Source organism: Lissotriton vulgaris, unplaced genomic scaffold, assembly GCF_964263255.1.
Source record: "Lissotriton vulgaris unplaced genomic scaffold, aLisVul1.2 SCAFFOLD_882, whole genome shotgun sequence".
NCBI classification, from domain to species: Eukaryota; Metazoa; Chordata; class Amphibia; order Caudata; family Salamandridae; genus Lissotriton; species Lissotriton vulgaris.
The window spans coordinates 513,016-534,916 of record NW_028254400.1 but is presented as its reverse complement, the minus strand read 5'-3'; the positions used below and the strand labels follow the sequence as shown (position 1 = coordinate 534,916).

Here is a 21,901-nt window from a genome sequence, read left to right as displayed (position 1 = left end):
GTCCTGGTCGATCTGGGTGGGTTTTTTGGAGCCATCTGTAACTCACCAACTTGTGCAGCATCTGTGATCAGCTGTGAGCCAGGACGCAGCCCAAGACCAGACCAGCTGAGAGCCGAGCCGCTGATCAACCGGGGAAAGAGGTGCAGAGCAAGCAACAGGTAGGCACGAAGAAGCCTCTGCATTAATGTTAAGTTGTGGCAAAAAAAAGATTATGTACGTGGATAAACTCCGAAAGTGCTCGTAGACTTGAGAGAGTCATAATGCGCTTAATCTAAAAGAAAAAGTAGTACTTTGTGCCATCTGGGCTGTAATAATCGCTTCCCTCGTCCCTCCCTTCCATCCCTCCCTCCCACCAGGTCTGGAACAGAGTGTTACCTTCCCACCTATCCCTTCCGTCCCTCTATCTTGTGATGTATTTCTATAGGTACTGTATCGATCCCCCTACTCCTGACCCTGGTTTGGTTAATAATTAACTAGCAGCCATCCAACGGTGCAAAAAACGTTATCTGATTGAGCCACACCACGGCACAGAAGCGCGTTATCTGATTAGGTCATAACGCATGCCATCTAATTAGGCAAGCACTATTCCTCCAGCCCCTGATAAGGCATACGGAGTTCTCAAAACAAATCAAACCTACCGCGACCTGGGATTTTCCCGTAGCCATTGTTTTGATTTCACCGAGAACTTCAGTAAAGAATGTGCGAACGAACCCGTTCGTATGACATCCTTATTGACGTATATATGTCCATCCTTACGTCAATCTCGGCACCTTTCAGGTATAAATATTACCGACATTGCCTTAAGCAAACACACGCGGTGGGGACGAGATTGGAGCAGCGAGACTTGCCGAGGAGCCCAGCAGAGAGCGAAGCCCACAGGCGCTGCCCCGCCTTCCTGACGCGCTGAGAGAGAGACGCTGCCTTTCTCCTGCCGAGAAATCCAGCTCCGGCGTTTCCAAGCAGCCCTCTCAGGCAGCTGGAATATCGAGACCTGGGATACGAGATACCAGCCCTCCACCATTCTAGAACTCAGGTACAGAACTGAATAACCCCTTACAGAGAATTCTTGAGTCAGTCCCTTGGCAAAGCAAACTAAACTTAAACTGTTACTTACCTACTCCCGCCCACGTATTAGGCTTAGGTCAGGTACACTGGGGTAGGCGTGGTTAGAAGCACCAGTTGAGTACGATTAGCCAATGTATATATGTATGTATCTATTTTATCCATTTTAAAACATCATATGGCTTAGAAACCATATCAATGCTTTTACAGTATTACTTTATAATTCTGCTTTTACTATATGCACTTTACTCAACTCTAAGTATTATACAATAGTAGCGATCCATTTCTCTTGTACGAGAAAAGAGACTGATCAATAAATACCATCTTTTATTGAACACGCCCGTCTCTTCCTTTTCTCTACAATCTGGTGAAACTAAGAATGCACGTACTGACTGAGTAAAATAAGTTGGCTTTTGTTTTCACACGACTCTAGAGATACACTCTTGATTAGGGGAGAGCAAAGTTGTCATGTTCTATGGTTGTCAGAAACTAAATCCCTTCTTGTCTATCCAGGGAGGTTAAAACCCTCCTTGCCTATTCGAGAAAGTTTCTAGTGAACTCTGAGCTAGCTGGCAAACACAAAACTTTAAGTCTAATATCGTCAGTAGAAGACCTAGTTAACCTCTGCCCTAGGTCTATACTATTGAAGGTATTATTCCAATGCGCAGAGCCTATTGGGATAATAGGAACTACACTACATGGCTCCCAAACGTTTGGAAAGGCGATAAAACTAACGCAAGACATTAGAGTAACTCAGTCGTGCTTTTTCACACAGACCCCCTTTTTTCCCATAATTCTCCAAAGACGTCTGGAGTGGGTGAAAAGTTATATCCGCCAAACCTCGCAGGAGGAGACTCCTATGTATGGTTCTTGGTTTATTCAACGTTGAAGGATACACTGTTCCAAAATATTGTGCATCTAATCTTTGTTTCCGTGGAAACCTGATCTGTAAACAAAACAGAATAACCTTCCTGTCGGTAAAATGACAGACAGTGAAGAAGAAAGGGAGACAGCTAGAATAGCAGCTGAACTCCTAGCAGCTGATAATACTCTGCAGGAAAATGACCCGGATATAATACTCATCCCGGTCAACATAAGGAAATCTATAACTTTAAAACTTATAAAAAATGGACTGACACCAAGAGGTGGTACAGTCATATTCGTAATTGAGGCACACGAATATCGGCAGACAGAGGTATTCTATTCATGGATAAACTTTCCAGCAGCAAACGCTGTAACAAAGGTCTTCCACTATTACAAAACAGAGGAACCTCCTGATGAGTACATTCCTTTTGAGGAGGTGGAAATACCACTCAAATTTCAAGAGCACCTGCTCTTGTTTAATGGCGCCCTAAAACATAATAATCACATCACCAGGCTCAGTCCACTAGGTAGACCAGGAGCGACGTGGCCGGTCCCAGCTGGATACACACCACATCCAGACATTGAAGGAATGTCTGCAGCAGATCTTTTAGCACAGCTAAAACAATTAATAAAAATACATAGACAATTAGTCCAATATGTAATGCGGACTTCAACGGTCCAACCAGCAATTAAAATTCCACAGCTGACCCCTCATCAGGGGAACACAAATAAAATTACACCACAGAACATACAGTCCTGTCTAGGTAAAGTACCCGCAAAACGGGAACAAATACCTTTCTGGCTAGCACAAAAAATCACTCAAATAGAGGCGTGTTTCCAGACACCACCCCGGTGGAAAAACACAGGATTCTGACTATCTGTCTTCCTATGGGAATCGCACCACACGTGGAGGACTGTGACACTTGGGGAACAGTCTTTGCTTCCATTTACACAAAAACACATGGTGTACCATCCATGTCAGTAATACCAGATGTGCTAAAACAAATTCAAGATGAATACGGTCCAGAACCCGCTTTAACTCTCTGTATGAAATTACTGAAAGACTTCAAGCAGGTCTCTGCAATATTACTAGCCAACATAAAGGGAGAAGCAGCAAATGTGGCGATCCGCCAAAGGTTAAAAGAAACAGATATAGCAGACCAACCACCTGAAATTGCCATAATCATAGAAAAATCCTATGAAGAACTAGGAAGAGATAGTTCGGGTGGAATACCGGTAAAACCGCAACTAATTGAAAGTCCTGAAAAGGTATTTATTAAAAATAATTTAAACACTCAAAAAAAGAGCTGGGATGGAAATAAACAATCCAATCCTAAAGAAAAAAGATTCCAATCCAGAGGAAGGTCTCCTCGGCGGAGAGAAAGATCTCCGAACCAAGGACGCAGGTCTCCCAAGAGGGAGCCCTCTGGGAAAAAATACAACCTTAGAAATAGGGATAATATAAAAAAACCTGATAGATATCAAGAAATTGATACACGTCCCTCTCAATCTTTTCAGACTTCCTCTCAGAAATCGGAAAGAAGAGGACGATCAGAACACAGGGAAGAGCACGTCAAGTCCAAAGACAAGGAGCCTGCTCATCTGAATAAAAAATTACAATTTCCAAAAAAGAAGGTAGCCAGTATTAAAGTAATCAACAATGCCGAGAATACTGAGGACACAGCTGAAAAACGGAGAATGGGCTCAGACAATGCTAGACAGCACAGCAGAAGTGAGCATAGCTCGCAAAGTCCTTATGAATCATCTGGAGACAGTGGACACGAATGAATACATTCAAGTGGAAACTGCAGATACCAGAGTTAGCAAACCCCATAAAATATATGAAATAACATTACGTATAGAGGGGGATAAGACTAGGAAAATAAGGGGTCTATTTTGGGATAATCTCTCCAAGGGCTATGACATCCTTCTAGCTGAAAAAGACTGGCCACCAGAGTTTGTCAGCGAGTGCCCTCATGGCGAAGGAATAATTATGCCTGCCTTCTCAAATCATATTCCAATACATAAAAAATATACACTTGCAAGAAAGTGGGCAGTAGCTCAAGCTCCTGCTTTATATAAAAATCATGCGGGATGGGATGAGGACTCTCCTCCTCACAAAATCCAGTTAAAATCACAACCTACTGCACAGAGGCAGTACCCAATTAAGCAAGAAGCTAAAAAACAGGTAAAAGAGATCCTAGATCAACTTGAATACCAGGGGGTGATTGAAACTTGCACCTCACAAATGAACAACCCTTTGTTTCCTGTCTCCAAACCGGACAATTCATATTGTCTAGTTTTGTACTACAGACACCTTAACTCATGTTGCAAAACATTTGCAGTACAAAACTTGCATAGTGCTGCACTAATGAATAACATAGTGCGCAAAAAGTACAAAACAACGTTAGACATCTCTAATGGATTCTTTTGTCAGAATATAGCACCAGAGAGCAGATATTTGACCGCGTTGTCAATAAATGGCGTGCAAAAAAAATTCTGTCGTTTGCCCCAGGGGTTCAAGAACAGCCCAGGATTATTCTCAGCGAGAGTAACAGAGTTACTACAAACCTATGATGATGAGGCATTATCTTATGTCGACGACATCTATCTAACAGATGACGACTTGGATACTCACTTGAAGAGAGTGAACACCATAAACTTGGGTTCGCAGCAGAGGGTTACAAATTCAACTTTAAAAAGTCAAGAATTGCCCATCTAACAGTCCTGTTTTTAGGATATGAACTATCAAGTGAAGGCAAAAGCCTGGCTGACAATTTCCCAGAGAAATGTGCTGTAATCCAAGCGCCTAGAACACTAAAAAACCTACAATCAATTCTAGGCTTCCTGAATTTCGGAAGAACTTACATTATAAATTACGCAGAAAGGGTCAAACCCCTTTATGATCTAATAAAACCAGATTTTAAAAGAAACAATTGGACTCAAAAACACACAGAAATTTTGAGATCTTTACAAACAGACATGTTAATTAAAACAAAATTACAAACACGTGACAACACACGCAACCTTGTGATTCGAGTCATCCCAGGAAGATGCGGATTCACATACCTGACCTCTAATGAGGGAGAAAAGGTACCAATTGCATACAAATCACACTTGTACACAAAAGCTGAAATGAAATTCAGCCCAACGGAAAAAATTCTAACCGCGGTACAGACTGCTGTAGCAAAAGAAAGAGCCTTAGCACAAGGTAAATGAATAATCATCGTAACACCGATACCAGCCCTGGAGGCGGTAACGAAGGCTAGCATTCCGAATGCTAAAGCACTCCATCCAAGATGGATACAATGGGCTAATTCTCTTGCAGCAACAGACGTGGTATACGAATTTGATCCCAACCTGAAAACACAAGAATTTCTCCAATATGAATTCGAATGTCCTCTGCCAACCGAAATTTTACCTCTAGAACATTACGGCAGTGTAATATTTACAGACGGATCAGCACAACCCGCAGTAGGGGGTAAACAAGCTTACAGTGCTGCGTGCGCGATCGTTAAAGGTCGCTGGCACGAAGGAAAATTTAAACCACTGGTCACTAAAACGCAATCTCTAGGAGATTGCACAGCTCAAAGAGCAGAACTACGAGCATTCAAAATGGCGCTTGAAAATACCGATCGAGAATTCCCCACACTCATAGTGTGTGATTCGTATTACTGCGTCCAGTCTTATAATGAATACTTGCAGATCTGGGCTCAAAACGGCTTTAAAGATGCAAAAGGAGGCACAATCAAGCATAAAATTCTTTGGGAACAAGTAGTTCTTTTGCAAAAAGAACTACAAAAGACTCACGTGATCCATAAACTGAGTCATCAACGTGATGGCGTTCACGTTGCAGGGAATTAATTGGCTGATGAGGCCGCGAAGGCAGCTGTACAAACGGCTTCCGTAGCTGCCATCACCCGGTCAAAAACAAAAATAGACAGCGAAATATTACAGGCTGTCAGCGCAACAGTAAAAAAAGCGATAGAAACACTCCCGAAAGGCTTTCCAGTAAAGTACTCATACATAACTGATGCAAATAATGTTCCGTTTGCTCGAATCCCTGGAGGGGGGGATAGGGCAATTCCAAACATGGAACATAGGTTAGGACTCATCATAGCGGCACACGAAAGGCTTGCTTCTGTACATGCTGGCGTTTCAGCCACAGTATCATTATTAAAGCAGAGATACTGGTGGCCTCAAATGAGAAGACAGACAAGGAACTATGTTCTAGAATGTGAAATATGTCAAAGAATGAAGGTATCAACAGTGAGACGACCAGCGCAGACGCCCCTTCTAATCTCAGACAAACCATTAGCCTGTGTTTATCTGGACCACTGTGGTCCCTTACAAAGGGATGGTAACTATAAATATATCTTGGTCGCAGTGGATTCATGTACGAGATTCACATGGATGTGGCCCCAGCGACCGGCTGACGCCAGAACTGTTATAAAAGATTTGCGAGTCTTTATCGGCACATACGCAATTGGCATGCTACATTCTGACCAGGGTCCTGCTTTTAGCTCTCGGGCTTATAAGGAGGCCATGACCAGCATGGGCATTGCATTGCGGTACTCTTGTCCATTTCATCCTGAGGGAAACAGAATCATAGAAAGAAAAAACCGTGACATAAAGCAATCTATAACAGCAAAGGTATTAGGTTCAGGAGCTGGGTGGGTCAAACATCTAATAAGTGTCCAACGTAGTCTAAATAACCTGCCAAGAGATTCTCTGAGGGGATTCAGTCCGTAAGAACTATTGTTTGGGACTAGAATGATGATCCAAGATCTTGATAGTCAGACTTCAGTGGTTAAAGACAAAAGCTTTGATATCAAAGATCGTTTGGCTATTTTGCAGGACTTAAATGAAACAAGGAAAGACCTGAGCAACATAAAGTTGAAACAACAGCCAACAACCACTGAAGAAAAACCACCTGTCCCAGCAAGGCCTGTCTGGATTCCAAAAGTCGGGGATCTAGTCAGAGAGAAGATCGCGGTAAAGAAGGAATTTGGGCCTTCTTACAGAAAAGCAGTTCCTGTCCTGTCTGTCAACGGGACAAGATCAGTAGTACTACCGCCCCTTGCTGGTAAAAAGGAGAACAGAGTTGTATCCATCGACCTGGTAAAACCACAATCATGTGGCCGATAACAAATAGTAGGCCAAGTGGACTCCCAAGAAGTAGCAGAACACCAACGTTTGCTACAAATACAGAGGTTCAAACTGAGAGACTAATAACATTCGAAAACTCTACAGTAAATCAACAAGGACTATGCAACAAAGCAATGGAACTTAAACCTCTAAAAACCCAAATAAAAACATTTAGTCGAGACACACCAACCTACGATGAAGTAACAAATGAAACTTCTAGAACAAGAAGTAATCCAGAAGCAATTGGAACAATTGACAGAACGGCATCCGGCTACTTCATCAACTTCGATGATTTCTCTGAAGATCTGAGTGAATCTAAGAAACAGCCATCAATAAAAACTTTTAAAGATAAAACTAAGGAACTTTTTCAACAGCTGAAAGAAACCGATCTGATTTCTCCATGGATTGAATTTTGGGTGGCCTTAGGTGCATTTGTCCTCATACTTTGGTTCATCATGGTACTATGCTTGGGACATTTCATTGAGGGAAAATATGCTAAAATGGACACAGCAAGCCAGAAAATCAACTTGGTCCTTAAACCACACACATCTTCACACGTCGAGAAAAGAGAACTTTCTTCAGTCAACCTTACAGCCAACCCTATCCCCGGCGGGGTAGCATGGGACAATACTGATTATGAAATCTATGGTCCGGTTGAAATCCTGAAGTATCTACACCAATTTAATATCTCATTGAGTGACTTTGTAAAACCAAGCACATTTGCTGATGATTGGGACTTTGAAAGTATTAATGATATCATGTCTGATCTTGTGATGTCTGCTAAATTTACAGAACATGATTATTTGCAGGGTTTGTCTATCTATGATGAGATGTTCTGCTACAACCACTATGGTAACCATTATCTACATAAATCTGCACAACCTAGAAATGTTTTAAATTATAACCAATGGGAACATTGTGCTACTCCTCCAAAAGGTAGCTCGAAAACATTTTATGATAAATATTCATACTTTTCAGGGTTTAACACAAGTAATGCAGAAACATTGTATTTCAAATTGTCAAATAAGACCAAGCTTACAAATTGTCAAATAAGACCATGCTTACAAACACAAAATTGATATATTCTGATTCATTTTTTGAGCAAATGAATACATTTGGTTTTGATTTCTGGAACAATAACATTGAAGCAAAAACTGTTTGGGGTACAAGAGATTGGCAAGTACAAGGTATAGAATCATTGTTTAGAGCCTGCATGATCCCAGAACAAATTATATTTTTGAATGACACTATTCAACAAACTACCTGTCTTGGCTTAGCCAAAATCAAAGATTCAAACAAACCGTCTATTCCAAAGCCAACAGTGAATAGTAATAGCTCTATAGATGTTGAGATAGACGTAAACCATATATTAAACCAAAATAGAACACATCCTGAATGGAAACAATGGTTGATCTGGCCCACAGATACAAATAACTGTCAAGACTGATTCCTGAACAAAATACAGGGGTTCACATTGACCAGGCCAGACCCTAGATATTCCCAAAGACAACATCCAGGGATAATAACCACTTACAGTGTGGGCAAGCTCTGCCTTCAATGGCTACAAACATCCACACTGGCAGAAATTAAGCAACACCTAACTTTACTTACAGAAGGTGCTGACTTGCGTGATTTCATCATGGGACCACGCAAACAGCGTCAAAAACGTTTCATAGCGGCCTCTATATATGCAGCTTATAACGAAGCCTGGAAAGAAGCTCAAATTGAGACAGCAGAGAAAATACGGGAAATTGAGCGTATTCATTTGGAAAAATCGCTTTCTGTTGTGGACAATAGGTTAATGACTCTGTCTTCCAGAATATATTCTTTGGACAGCATTGCGTCTTCAGCAATCGATATAATATCGCAAAACTTACTGTTGTTACAACACGGTCAGTCCCAATTGCGTTCTATTGTACAGCTTGGCTGGACGTTACAAAACCTGCGTTCAGGCTATGTGCCTTGGCGTTTAATCAACACAACGTCATTATTTAATATCTTTAACCTTACTGATAAACAAATCAGTATGGCGCAGAAGGGTGCTGATTATACAATCCTGAGCATTGAAAAACTCGAAAGATTACCATTGACAATGTCAGAACGACCTGTCATTGAATGGATAATACATGGGATAATAAATATTCCGATATCTACTTTCAGGTTTCAGTACTGCCAAAAATATATACAGGCAGGCCAGTATGAAAGGTTGGGTAAAGGGTACATTAAGTCAACATGGAACTTACCCTATACACATGCTTGTGTCAGTAATAAAGGCCAGAAAGTGTTTCTTAGTGGCAATAATTGCGCGAGGTCATTAAGCGGTACACTTCTGTGTCAGGGTATTAGTTTGCATGGAGCCTGTGAAGGGACCTCAAATAACCTTTCATGTCACCAGCTAGGCACACCTGCAACACAAATAGAACCATTTTTTAGGAGACTTTCGAACGGGAGTTACATTCTAATAGTAGATCGCAGATGTTGTAGTTTGCTGCCCGGAAAACCTTATCTCATAACTGTGACTACGAAGGTCATGTGCTGTGAACGGGTATTGTTCCCCAGCGATTCCCCAGACAGGGAGGCAAGGTTATGGCCCAACTTGAAAATTGCTTCTATTCGAATTGATACTTTAAGCAGAATGAAGACAGTGCTCCTAGAGACGCCAACCAGGCTAACGTCATCAAAAGAAACGTATGATCTCCAAGTTGCAAGGACAACGGCAGAGATTCATTCATTGTTATCAACTAATTCCCCCATACATTTCGCAGAATTACTGAACGAAATCTTAAACATTTCTGATACCAGTGGTGTCTCAAGTGTATTTAAGACAGTGTTTTCGGGAGCCTTAACCCCATTCAAAGCCATCCTGGGTATTTTTCCAGACTTTGTCCATTCCATCTTTGGCGGACTTCCTCTCCTTTTGGGACTGGTGGCAGGCATCCTATTTTTGATCCTGTTATTTCGCTATGGCAAACCATGTCACAGACAAAACACCTGCGACAAGGGAAGAAACGATTCTAGCCATTGGCTACCGGGACCGCATAACTAGAGTCCTTGGACTAGCACGGCTACGGGACTTGAACATGACTTGGTTTCTTTCATTTAGACCAATGTGGCAACGTTGTGTTATGCCTGTATTAAGGTGCTTGCTATGCGGCGAAGAATGCATGTTGGACACCTGTTTGACACTACAATCGGATGTGCCATTGGACGCAGAAACCTTGTTGGGTCCGGTAACGGCTCATGCATTGTGCTGCCCCCAGCGGCTACCTATCCTGATGACGGCATTCGTGGAGACTTCACCACTACGATTGAGGGGTAGTGAAGTACAAGATGAAAGCAGCATCGATCAGGTACGACCTTCTGTCAGCTATGCTGATCAAACCATCAATGAAGGCAATCATGCTCATGAATGCATGGTAACAACTTTTTCCGAGTTAATGGAACTTTCGCAAGAAGCAGTTGACAGTTTTTTCGAAAGTCTAAATGATATGATGTTTTCACCAGAACAGAAAGAATGACTTTGAGCAAACTAGCACACGGCGTTCCCCACACCCTGAATTTGTCCTTCAACTTTGAAAATAAAGTGATATGGAAATTTTACTCACCATTCTTTTCAGACAGCGGGAACCCTTTTCAAATCCAATAATATTTACAAATTTTTTTGGAACACTTATCTTCTGCTTAAGGTAGAACTATTCTTAGAGAACTAACTTTCTATTCTTAGGTACTCTAGAGACATTTGCTACCCTGTAGCATGTTCATAAGTATGTTATATTTTGTGATGGAATGGTCTCGAATTTTTTCTTCTGTATTAAGAGCCATTTCATGTGTAAATTTCGCATTTTTTATTCATGCTGATTTATAATATGTGTTATATGTTTAGCATTATTATACTGCTTGAGTGCATATAGTACATGTAATTGTGTTTCGTATATTTCATAATTCCAAATTTCAGAATGCATATGAATGTATTTTGGGGTGGTACGGTATACACAAACACTACTAGTTTTTTTACTATGCCTAGATTTGTAAATATGGCCATAGTCTACGTGGAGTGGGTGTGATGTATTTCTATAGGTACTGTATCGATCCCCCTACTCCTGACCCTGGTTTGGTTAATAATTAACTAGCAGCCATCCAACGGTGCAAAAACCGCTATCTGATTGAGCCACACCACAGGACAGAAGCGCGTTATCTGATTAGGTCATAACGCATGCCATCTAATTAGGCAAGCACTATTCCTCCAGCCCCTGATAAGGCATACGGAGTTCTCAAAACAAATCAAACCTACCGCGACCTGGGATTTTCCCGTAGCCATTGTTTTGATTTCACCGAGAACTTCAGTAAAGAATGTGCGAACGAACCCGTTCGTATGACATCCTTATTGACATATATGTCCATCCTTACGTCAATCTCGGCACCTTTCAGGTATAAATATTACCGACATTGCCTTAAGCAAACACACGCGGTGGTGACGAGATTGGAGCAGCGAGACTTGCCGAGGAGCCCAGCAGAGAGCGAAGCCCACAGGCGCTGCCCCGCCTTCCTGACGCGCTGAGAGAGAGACGCTGCCTTTCTCCTGCCGAGAAATCCAGCTCCGGCGTTTCCAAGCAGCCCTCGCAGGCAGCTGGAATATCGAGACCTGGGATACGAGATACCAGCCCTCCACCATTCTAGAACTCAGGTACAGAACTGAATAACCCCTTACAGAGAATTCTTGAGTCAGTCCCTTGGCAAAACAAACTTAACTTAAACTGTTACTTATCTACTCCCGCCCACGTATTAGGCTTAGGTCAGGTACACTGGGGTAGGCGTGGTTAGAAGCACCAGTTGAGTACGATTAGCCAATGTATATATGTATGTATCTATTTTATCCATTTTAAAACATCATATGGCTTAGAAACCATATCAATGCTTTTACAGTATTACTTTATAATTCTGCTTTTACTATATGCACTTTACTTAACTCTAAGTATTACAATAGTAGCGATCCATTTCTCTTGTACGAGAAAAGAGACTGATCAATAAATACCATCTTTTATTGAACACGCCCGTCTCTTCCTTTTCTCTACAATCTGGTGAAACTAAGAATGCACGTACTGACTGAGTAACATAAGTTGTCTTTTGTTTTCACACGACTCTAGAGATACACTCTTGATTAGGGGAGAGCAAAGTTGTCATGTTCTATGGTTGTCAGAAACTAAATCCCTTCTTGTCTATCCAGGGAGGTTAAAACCCTCCTTGCCTATTCGAGAAAGTTTCTAGTGAACTCTGAGCTAGCTGGCAAACACAAAACTTTAAGTCTAATATCGTCAGTAGGAGACCTAGTTAACCTCTGCCCTAGGTCTATACTATTGAAGGTATTATTCCAATGCGCAGAGCCTATTGGGATAATAGGAACTACACTACAATCTTTCACTCCCTCCCTTCCATCCCTCCCTCCCACCAGGTCTGGAACAGAGTGTTACCTTCCCACCTATCCCTTCCGTCCCTCTATCCCTCACTCCCTCCCTTCCATCCCTCCCTCCCTCCCTTCCTTCCATCCCTCCCTCCCTCCCTTCCATCCCTCCCTCCCTCCCACCAGGTCTGGAACAGAGTGTTACCTTCCCACCTATCCCTTCCGTCCCTCTATCCCTCACTCCCTCCCTTCCATCCCTCCCTCCCTACCACCAGGTCTGGAACAGAGTGTTACCTTCCCAACTATCCCTTCCGTCCCTCTATCCCTCACCATATATATATATCAAGTGTGAGGAGGTGTCTGAGATCTTAGTGTTTTCAGGGCGATTGGGGCGCTATTTAGCTATTTAAAGCACTGCTCCTATGCTCCAAGCAATGGGTCCCCCATGTCTAATCCCAGTGCTCGGACACTGAGGGCTGCAAGACGGGTAGCACAGGGGGGCATGGGAGTCTATTGGAGGCAGTAGCAGGTGGGGAGGTTGGTGCACCTCACCTCTCCGCAAGTATAATTAGAGAGGCCCTACAGCCCCATGTCACCTCTCCACCAGGCCCAGGGTTCTGCCATATGCCTCAGTGATCCGGAACACATCCAGGTCCCAGGCATGTAGTTTAGGTGGAGCAACTACATTTGAGGTTCATGGACTGAGAGTGTGAACGCCTGCTGGACTCTGGGGAGGGTGGGCGTGTCATGAAGGCAGCCACATCCTCATATCTGGCTCCTGACATGACCAGGCCTCCCTGTACTGTGCTCGTTTCCGCTTACTGAAACGCCTTATTTTTGTAGTGCTTAACTTGAGCCGGTATCCGTCAGCACCGGCAGTTATGTCAGTCTGGCACATGGTGGTGCTCTTTGCCTAATTTAACAATGAGCACAACAACAGTAGCTTATTAATTTCATATTCATTCAAAATGACTGATGCCTGCCACACAAGCACTTCTCATAGCTTTTGGAGCCTGGAATAATCTGAATTGTCACACTTGTAGGAGTGCGATGGTTAGTAGTTGTGTTGGTACTATCATTGGCAGCGTCAATGTGTGATGCCTGCTGCAGTGACCTCCTGATGAGGGCCGAGGCACTTATTTTTTACAAATTAAACCCTGCATTTCTGCCATCTGCACTGCCCAGACATCACGTTGAGAGGTCAATGTCGAGCACAGCTGTGTACCTGTACGACACACGGCCATCATGGCTACCGTCCTTGCCACGCTCCCTGTCCTTGCCACGCTCCCTTTCCTAGCCACGCTCCCTGGCGATGACGCTTGATTTTGTTTCTTGACCAGTGTTTCTAGGGGGAGGGTGACAAATGTGACTGTGGTTGGTTTTGTAATAATAGGTAAGGTTATACTTGCTGAGAGTTATCGTATAGGCCTGCTTATCATACTGGGGTAAAGTTCTGTAAGGCTTTAAGCTTTTGTTCATCTGAAGGTTTACACACTATTTACTAAATGGTACTTTTTACTCTTTTTATGGGTATGGATCACTTTCTCAAATTTTGGGGAGTCCAGATTATGGCAGTATATTTGGCTTCACCCTCCTGTTTGACAGCAAACGTTGAGTTGCAGCTTGATCTGTTCTCTCCAGATTTGTATACCAGGTTTGTTCCTGCCAATCTCCGCCTTTTCGAGCTGTATTTTGCTTCACATGATATCAAATGTCCATTCACTTTTTTTCTTGGCCCCCGCTTGACAAATCTTCCCGAGACTTTCAGGGAATGAATTTTACATCGATGCTTATATTACCAACATGACTTATTTTTCTTCTGCTAATTGCGAAATAGGTATTTACATATATTTTCACTGTTAGTTTTTAATAGCTGATAATACGTTTAATACTGGTGACTGAATTTGATTGTAATGTTAACCTCTACTGTGATGATGCACTTATTTAGCGCTTACTATCCCTGACCAGGCGTCAAATCGCTTTTTCAGTGAGTAGCATGCTACTCCAGAACCCAGAAATGATTAGTGGTGAATTTAGTATAGTGAAATGTGAAAGTGATTTGAGTGGTGGATATGTTAGTCAGGTGTTTCGATTCAGAAGGTTGGCGAAGGGACGGAAGAGGGAAAAAGGTTTACAATAATATAACACTTGTTACCCCATATGGGGTGTTGCAGTGCTCTTTTGGCGAGTAGCACGCTACTCCAGAAACTATAAAGGATTAGTGGATAATTAGTATAGTAAAATATGAAAGTAATTTAAGTGGTGGATATTAGTCAGTTATTTTGATTGAGGAGAATAGCTGAGAGATAGAAGAGGGAAAAAGGTTTGCATTTATATAGTCCTTGCAGCCCCTGATGGAGTTGTAAAGCATTTCTTTTAACAAGTATAGGTTAGAATTGTGTGGAGGGAGCCTAGAGGCATTTTAGAGTTCTTAGAGTGCTGGTAGAGTGTTGTTCTTGGGCCACCTGTGAAAGGGGATGGCGTTGTTTGGGGTTCTGATGGCATATTCACAGGTAAAGACAGTCTCAAGGTAAGTCATGCACCACACTAATTAACCAGCTCATTTCTCCAACTGTCATCTACCTATAGTGGCCTAAACAGCCTTGGTGCTCTCTCTGTGTCTTTTACTCACGATTATCTTTTGCAGTTTTCCACTCTTAGTCGCTCATTAGAAATTCAGTTTTTGGCCCGACTCCTTATTATGTGTTTGTGAACCTTGGTATTTGACTCACACACACCCCTACATATACAGAAGCATATCTGGCAGTCATGCGCTCTCCTCCCTCCTAAAGCCAGGGATGAGCTCCCCCTGTGCATCAGAGTCACCACCTCCGTGCTTGAATTCCACTAGAAAGTGAAGACCTGGCTCTTGATCTAGCACCTACTCTGGCCTAAATATTTCCTGGTTCAGCTCCAGAATACCCTTCTGGGATAACATGACATGACATGGATATCTGACATCATGCACAGGCCTCTAGCTGCATGGCTTGTTTGATGAACCTCCAGCAAGCATTGGCCTCTTGGTATCATGTTGTCAGGGGGATGGTCAGATCGGTAGTTATTCTAGAAGCAGCGTCCTGTTCTGTGACTATCTTTTGATCTCAGCTTGGATAAACAATGAGCTTAGCCTTGCGTGACCTTGCGGACAGTGCAGAGTGAATGGAACTGCTCTACCCTGCATAATAAATAGCAGTCTAACTTATCAGAAAAGGATACAGAGAAGCATACTGTCTTGTCTGACAAGTGTGTGGATATAAACCAGTGGAAAATCAGTCGCGTTTGATTTGGGGGTGAGCTAGGGTGACCAATGTCTTTTTGGAAGTGATTTTATTGCCCTTGGTTTAGCTCTACATGGTTTCACTAACTGTGTTCTGCATGAGAGTTTCTGATAGAATGCTCTGCCTCTGAAATTGCTACTTTCAATCCAACTCTGTATAGTAAATGGGCAAATAAATGGATGGGTGTGATTTGGGGATGTGTGACTTGTAGTACTTAATCATTAAATTATGTTTTTTCTTCACAAGGTGGAAACCGTACTCACGAGAACACTGTGATGAAGGTGAAGAAGATGAACAATCACGTCACGCTGGAAAGACTGTTGGATGTTGCCAAAGAAACATCATTCAGGTAAGTCGGTGACTAGAAGGTATACCAAATCTGTGGACCTCCCGGGAAGCATCTTGGTATACGCTCTAGGAATCCGGATCTAGTTCTAACTCTTACAATAAGAGGAGCATAGGGTCAGGTTATAGACATTTCCTTTTTTCCTTCCTAGGTGGACCAGGAACTTCAACAATAGTCAACTACACGTTTAGCTTAGGGACAGCTTGTAAGTTTATGGCAGCTTGCCTTGAGCTAATGCCCTCACTGAGGTGCGTTTACTGCCAGCAGAGCCACAGCACCCCTTTGTACAGTTGGTTCAAGGTAACCTGCCTCTCGTTTTGTATCTCCTCACTTTGCCATGAATGTTTAGAACAGGCACAGGTTGTAGGCACACTCTCTCTCTTTTTCCCATTCTAGGTGGACCAGAACTTCGACAACTATCCACAACACATGTTTAGCCTAGGGACAGCTGTAGGTACATGCTTTGCAGCTTGCCTTGAGCTAATGCCCTCACTGAGGTGCGTTTGCTGCCAGCAAAGCCACAGCACCCCTTTGTACCGTTGGTTCAAGGTAACCTGCCTCTCGTTTTGTATCTCCTCACTTTGCCATGAATGTTTAGAACAGGGACAGGTTGTAGGCACACTCTCTCTCTTTTCCCCCTTCTAGGTGGACCAGAACTTCAACAACCATCACCTACAAGGGTTTAGCCTAGGGACAGCTTGTAGGTACATGCTTTGCCGCTTGCCTTGAGCTAATGCCCTCACTGAGGTGCGTTTGCTGCCAGCAAAGCCACAGCACCCCTTTGTACAGTTGGTTCAAGGTAACCTGCCTCTCGTTTTGTATCTCCTCACTTTGCCATGAATGTTTAGAACAGGGACAGGTTGTAGGCACACTCTCTCTCTTTTCCCCCTTCTAGGTGGACCAGAACTTCAACAACCATCACCTACAAGGGTTAAGCCTAGGGACAGCTTGTAGGTACATGCTTTGCAGCTTGCCTTGAGCTAATGCCCTCACTGAGGTGCGTTTGCTGCCAGCAGAGCCACAGCACCCCTTTGTACAGTTGGTTCAAGGTAACCTGCCTCTCGTTTTGTATCTCCTCACTTTGCCATGAATGTTTAGAACAGGGACAGGTTGTAGGCACACTCTCTCTCTTTTTCCCCTTCTAGGTGGACCAGAACTTCAACAACCATCACCTACAAGGGTTTAGCCTAGGGACAGCTTGTAGGTACATGCTTTGCAGCTTTCCTTGAGCTAATGGCCTCACTGAGGTGCGTTTACTGCCAGCAGAGCCACAGCACCCCTTTGTACAGTTGGTTCAAGGTAACCTGCCTCTCGTTTTGTATCTCCTCACTATGCCATGAATGTTTAGAACAGGGACAGGTTGTAGGCACACTCTCTCTCTTTTTCCCCTTCTAGGTGGACCAGAACTTCAACAACCATCACCTACAAGGGTTTAGCCTAGGGACAGCTTGTAGGTACATGCTTTGCAGCTTGCCTTGAGCTAATGCCCGCACTGAGGTGCGTTTACTGCCAGCAAAGCCACAGCACTGCTTTTGACAGTTGGTTCAAGGTAACCTCGCTCTTGTTTTGTCTCCCCTGGCTCTGCCAAGAATGTTATTTTTTTAACATATCTTTATTGCCATTTTACAATATACATTGCAATCATATATTCAAAGCACTTTACAAGGATTTAATTAATCACCTTACAGTTATCCCCGGTATGAGATATGACCACACATGCAACCCCGGCTGGTGATACCATAGGGTTTCCACATGTGTCCATGGGATACTATTTCTGCCTGTCTGACGTATTCATCCAGATGTTAGTCATTTATTCTCCCTGTGCGTAAAATACCTCTAAGGGAGTTTCCAGGATACCAGGAAACTGTATAATATGTTTTGCCATTTTGCAGTGCTCCGCATGTGTCTAAGATAGGAACTATTGCAGTGGCCATTCAACAAAACAAAGGGTAAACTTATAACAACAAACAATCCCACTTGTCGACTACACAGAACCGGCATGGGAACAGTACACTGATTTTAATAAAGGATTCTGTTTCTTTTTAGGACCTGTCCAAAACAGTAAATTAATACGTAGATTAACTAGAACACTTGAAGCTGTAGTACATGAAACTGCCTCCGCCTTAGGTAACTTAACAGAGGAGCAATCTGCTATGCGGGTTGTTGTCCTTCAAAATCGTCTTGTTATTGACGTCATCTTGGCAGATAGAGGTGGAGCCTGTAAGGTCATCGGGTCAAGTTGCTGCGTTTTCATCCCACAAAACGCGCCATCTGTCTATCAAGCTATTACCCGTCTGCATAAAATTGCAAATCAGATACATCAGAATCCAGGCACCTGGACTTGGTCCGGTTGGTTCTGGACAACGTTAACTGCTTGGGGATGGAAGATCCTATCCTTCCTAGGTTTTAGCCTTGTCATAGTATTCAGCTGCTGCCTGTGCCTACAGTGTGGGCCGGCGATATGTGGACTGTGTGCCACATCGTGCATTGAACATTCCAGTTTTCTCTCAAATAGACAACGGAAGAGAGATGAACAAATTATGTTACAAGAACAAACTGATCAATTTATGATGATCGATATATCATGAAGGGTCCGTAGGGAACAAGGAGGGAATGAGGAAATATAAATTTTATGGTCAAGTTGTGTTCCCTAGCGTGTACCCCACCGTCTCCATGTACGAGTTAAAGTGCATGTAACTTCCCTCCTGTACCAGCTATGAAGATGCAAATACATTTGCGTCCAACGTTAACATGTCCTCTTTCAGACCCACCCTGAATGGGTTGAATGGTCCGTTCCTAAGTATGCCATGCCAACGTCTTTTTGTGGTGTACTTCTCCGTTTTTCAGCTCTAGCTGAGTAGGCCCTGAATTTCTGCCACCGAGCCTCTTTTCTGGCTTCTGACTCCAAGGGCCTCTGCCCAGGCTGCCTCTGTACCCGTGAACTCTGACTTACTTTCAGCGCGGCCCCTCGCGCTCAGCTCAGCCTGCTGCCTGCCAAGATTGACTATAACCTTCGAGTTATCTGTTCCGCTCCCCGACAATACATTCCTGCCTGCTAGTTTCAGTAAACATCCCCCTCAGCTGCAGAGCCAAAGGCCAAAGGGCCGGCCTGTCTCTGTGCAAGTAATTCAAGTAATTCATAGCTTCTGTTACCATGCTTCCATGGAAGGCCCCGTGCCCCCACGCTTCTCATGCAGACACTTAGGCGCTTATACACGCATCCACAGTTAGTATAGAATAGCTTCTGCCCTAGAGACCTTTCCGTCCAGATAACATGGTTCCTAAACATCAGATATCAGATATGATAAAAGTACAAGTTGATCTGACATGCCAGACTTCTGTCTCTTTCCGTCAGTGTAAATGTCAAGTCCCCTGCACCCTCCGGCTTCATGTCATTCACACGTCATGCAGCTGCGCGCGCATCCAAGTTTCCAATTTCTGCTGACATTGCAACATTTCTGTTAGTGCCACCCCTTTTGTGACACCTATCTATGACGTTTCTAGCACACACCTCCAGTTCACGCCTAGTCCACGCCTTCTGATTACGTACTAGTAACACGTGTATACTGTTATCTTGTCTTCTCTCAGCTGTTACGCCTACTATAACTGTTTCCTATGACATGAATTAAGTATATAAGCTATGTACTGTCAATAAAATGGAGCGCTCTATCCCTTCTTCCACCCCTGCGGTGGGAAGAACATGATATTATGGTCCTGACCATTCCTTTTTGAGGAATAAAACCCCTAAGAACTCTAACACCACGGACTCTGGTTCTTTATTTCCGACTTGAGTTATTATTGAATAAATACTTACCTGCATATAAATTAAGAGAGTAAATTAATTATTTACGTCATCAGCTTGGATAAACAATGAGCTTAGCCTTGCGTGACCTTGCGGACAGTGCAGAGTGAATGGAACTGCTCTACCCTGCATAATAAATAGCAGTCTAACTTATCAGAAAAGGATACAGAGAAGCATACTGTCTTGTCTGACAAGTGTGTGGATATAAACCAGTGGAAAATCAGTCGCGTTTGATTTGGGGGTGAGCTAGGGTGACCAATGTCTTTTTGGAAGTGATTTTATTGCCCTTGGTTTAGCTCTACATGGTTTCACTAACTGTGTTCTGCATGAGAGTTTCTGATAGAATGCTCTGCCTCTGAAATTGCTACTTTCAATCCAACTCTGTATAGTAAATGGGCAAATAAATGGATGGGTGTGATTTGGGGATGTGTGACTTGTAGTACTTAATCATTAAATTATGTTTTTTCTTCACAAGGTGGAAACCGTACTCACGAGAACACTGTGATGAAGGTGAAGAAGATGAACAATCACGTCACGCTGGAAAGACTGTTGGATGTTGCCAAAGAAACATCATTCAGGTAAGTCGGTGACTAGAAGGTATACCAAATCTGTGGACCTCCCGGGAAGCATCTTGGTATATGCTCTAGGAATCCGGATCTAGTTCTAACTCTTACAATAAGAGGAGCATAGGGTCAGGTTATAGACATTTCCTTTTTTCCTTCCTAGGTGGACCAGGAACTTCAACAATAGTCAACTACACGTTTAGCTTAGGGACAGCTTGTAAGTTTATGGCAGCTTGCCTTGAGCTAATGCCCTCACTGAGGTGCGTTTACTGCCAGCAGAGCCACAGCACCCCTTTGTACAGTTGGTTCAAGGTAACCTGCCTCTCGTTTTGTATCTCCTCACTTTGCCATGAATGTTTAGAACAGGCACAGGTTGTAGGCACACTCTTTCTCTTTTTCCCATTCTAGGTGGACCAGAACTTCGACAACTATCCACAACACATGTTTAGCCTAGGGACAGCTGTAGGTACATGCTTTGCAGCTTGCCTTGAGCTAATGCCCTCACTGAGGTGCGTTTGCTGCCAGCAAAGCCACAGCACCCCTTTGTACCGTTGGTTCAAGGTAACCTGCCTCTCGTTTTGTATCTCCTCACTTTGCCATGAATGTTTAGAACAGGGACAGGTTGTAGGCACACTCTCTCTCTTTTCCCCCTTCTAGGTGGACCAGAACTTCAACAACCATCACCTACAAGGGTTAAGCCTAGGGACAGCTTGTAGGTACATGCTTTGCAGCTTGCCTTGAGCTAATGCCCTCACTGAGGTGCGTTTGCTGCCAGCAGAGCCACAGCACCCCTTTGTACAGTTGGTTCAAGGTAACCTGCCTCTCGTTTTGTATCTCCTCACTTTGCCATGAATGTTTAGAACAGGGACAGGTTGTAGGCACACTCTCTCTCTTTTTCCCCTTCTAGGTGGACCAGAACTTCAACAACCATCACCTACAAGGGTTTAGCCTAGGGACAGCTTGTAGGTACATGCTTTGCAGCTTGCCTTGAGCTAATGCCCGCACTGAGGTGCGTTTGCTGCCAGCAAAGCCACAGCACCCCTTTGTACAGTTGGTTCAAGGTAACCTGCCTCTCGTTTTGTATCTCCTCACTATGCCATGAATGTTTAGAACAGGGACAGGTTGTAGGCACACTCTCTCTCTTTTTCCCCTTCTAGGTGGACCAGAACTTCAACAACCATCACCTACAAGGGTTTAGCCTAGGGACAGCTTGTAGGTACATGCTTTGCAGCTTGCCTTGAGCTAATGCCCGCACTGAGGTGCGTTTACTGCCAGCAAAGCCACAGCACTGCTTTTGACAGTTGGTTCAAGGTAACCTCGCTCTTGTTTTGTCTCCCCTGGCTCTGCCAAGAATGTTATTTTTTTAACATATCTTTATTGCCATTTTACAATATACATTGCAATCATATATTCAAAGCACTTTACAAGGATTTAATTATT

General features: G+C 43.4%; 2 pseudogenes; both read left to right on the top strand.

The window, feature by feature from the left end:
• The first annotated feature begins 5,061 nt into the window (after positions 1 to 5,061).
• Positions 5,062 to 6,703, top strand: LOC147659543 (uncharacterized; annotated as a pseudogene).
• Positions 6,704 to 7,061: 358 nt separating this feature from the next.
• LOC147659542 (uncharacterized) lies at positions 7,062 to 21,158 on the top strand (annotated as a pseudogene).
• The last annotated feature ends 743 nt before the right edge of the window (positions 21,159 to 21,901 follow it).